Here is a 2,621-nt window from a genome sequence, read left to right on the forward strand (position 1 = left end):
CAAAGAGTTGACTCATTGGAAAAGACTCTGATGATGGGAGGGATTGGGGGCAGGAGGAGAAGGGGACGACAGAGGATGAGATGGCTGGATGGCATCACTGACTCGATGGACGTGAGTCTGAGTGAACTCTGGGAATTGGTGATGGACAGGGAGGCCTGGCGTGCTGCGATTCATGGGGTCACAAAGAGTCAGACACGACTTGAGCGACTGAACTGAACTGAACTGAACTGATGGCATTTTTCACAGAACTAAACAAATAATCCTAAAATTTGTATAGAACCACAAAAGACCCTGAACAACCACAGCAATCTTGAGATACCACCTCACATCTGTCAGAATGGCTATTCTCAAAAACACAAGAAATAACAAGTGTTGGCGAGGATGTGGAGAAAAGGAAACTGTCATGTACTGTTGGTGGGAATGTCAATTGGTGCAGACACTATAGAAAATGGTATAAAGCTTCCTCAAAATATTAAAAATAGAATATATGATCCAGCAATTCCACTTCTGGATATTTATCAGAAGAAAACAAAAATTATTTTTTCTTCAATAATTCTAACTGAAAAAGATATATGCATCCCTAAGTCACTACAGCATTATTTATAATAGCAAAGATAGAAGCAACTTAAGTGTCCAAGGATAAATGAATGGATAAAGATCCTATATATATGTAAAGAAGATGCTATATATGTGTGTATATTTATGTGTGTGTGTGTGTATATATACACACATATATATGCATACATGGGGCTTCCCTGATGCCTCAGATGGTAAAGAATCTGCCTGCAATGTGGGAGACCAGGGGTTGAGAAGATCCCCTGGAGAAGGAAATGGCTACCCACTCCAGTATTCTTGCTTAGAGGATTCCACAGATAGAGGAGCCTGACGGGCTACAGTCCATGGGATTGCAAAGAACTGGTGTAAAGAAATATTACTCAACCATAAAAAAGAAAAAAAAACCTTGTAATATGGATGGACCTAGAAGGTACCATGCTACTACTACTACTAAGTCGCTTCAGTCGTGTCCGACTCTGTGATACCCCATAGACGGCAGCCCACTAGGCTCCCCCGTCCCTAGGATTCTCCAAGCAAGAACACTGGAGTGGGCCGCCATTTCCTTCTCCAATGCGTGAAAGTGGAAAGTGAAAGTGAAGTCGCTCAGTTGTGTCCGACTCTTTGGGACCCCGTGGATTGCAGCCTACCAGGCGGATTGCAGCCTACCAGGCGCCTCCATCCATGGGATTTTCCAGGCAAGAGTACTAGAGTGGGGTGCCATAGCTTCTCTGCTAAGTGAGTGAAATAAGTCAGACAAAGAAAGCAAATACTGATGATTTCACTTACTGATGAAATCTTTAAAAAAAAGAAAGAAAGAAAGAAACAGAAGGATACTTATTGATACAGAGTAAACTGATGGTTGGGGGGGGGCGCAAATAGGTGAAGGGATTTAAGAGGTACAAACTTTCACTTATAAAATAAGTCAGTCACGCACAGAGAATATAGCCGATAATATAGCTGACAAGAACTTTGTATGATAACAGATGGTAACTAGACTTAGCTAGGTAACCAATCCATAATGTATAAAAAGATCAAATCACTATGTTCTACACTTGAAACTGATACAATTGGTTGAATATAATTCAGTAATTATAATCATATACAATTATATATATATATAACTGCTGCTGCTAAGTCGCTTCAGTCGTGTCCGACTCTGTGCGACCCCATAGACGGCAGCCCACCAGGCTCCCCCGTCCCTAGGATTCTCCAGGCAAGAACACTGGAGTGGGTTGCCATTTCCTTCTCCAATGCATGAAAGTGAAAAGTGAAAGGGAAGTCGCTCAGTCGTATCCAACTTTTAGTGACCCCATGGACTGCAGCCTACCAGGCTCCTCCGTCCATGGGATTTTCCAGGCAAGAGTACATGTGGGGTGCCATTGCCTTCTCCAATATATATAACTATATAATTCAGCAATTATAATTCAGTAATGGATTATGCCCAATAAAAAAGATTATGCCCAACATGGATTCCTTTAGAAAGAGCTGAAGTCTTTGAAACATGTACAATTTGTAGCAAAAATGGCTATCTTTACCAAAAATTGGATACCTTTGATCCAAAAAAAGAACCTTGCAACTGTAACTGTTATACTAATCTAAGTACTAGATACATGTGTACACCCATGCCAAGGCAGGCAATGAACACTTTCATTAATGCCTAAAGGAATACCCTCATTTATCTGCAGAAGTCCAACCCTCAAGTCGGTCACAAAGCACAAATATAGTATGAGTCCTCTTAGAGGAAATGTCTAAACTAGTCAAATTCAGTTTAGACGGAAACAATGATTGCTAGAGGCAGAGGGGAGGCAGGAGCTAGGAATTACTGTTCAATGCGTAGAATTTCAGTTCTGGAAGATGAAAAAGTTCTGTGGAGATGGACGGTGGGGATGGTGGCATTCCAGTGTGACTGTCCTACATGTCACTTAACTTTTAAAACCACTTAAAAATGGTTAAAAGGATACATTTTATGCTATGTGTATTTCACCACACACCAAAAAAGGCCTGACCCTAACTCTCAAGCTCTGTTCCACACTTTGTCCAGCTGTTTTTCAGCAGCATAAAAACCA

At 41.2% G+C, this 2,621-nt stretch overlaps 1 protein-coding gene across 3 annotated transcripts in view; it reads right to left on the reverse strand.

The window, feature by feature from the left end:
• The window catches only part of PARN (poly(A)-specific ribonuclease), a 65,562-nt gene that overhangs the window by 62,202 nt on the left and 739 nt on the right, over positions 1 to 2,621 (reverse strand). The gene's annotated exons all lie outside the window — the stretch shown is intronic.

This window comes from Bison bison, unplaced genomic scaffold (assembly GCF_000754665.1).
Source record: "Bison bison bison isolate TAMUID 2011002044 unplaced genomic scaffold, Bison_UMD1.0 scf7180017864135, whole genome shotgun sequence".
In the NCBI taxonomy this organism is placed as follows: Eukaryota; Metazoa; Chordata; class Mammalia; order Artiodactyla; family Bovidae; genus Bison; species Bison bison.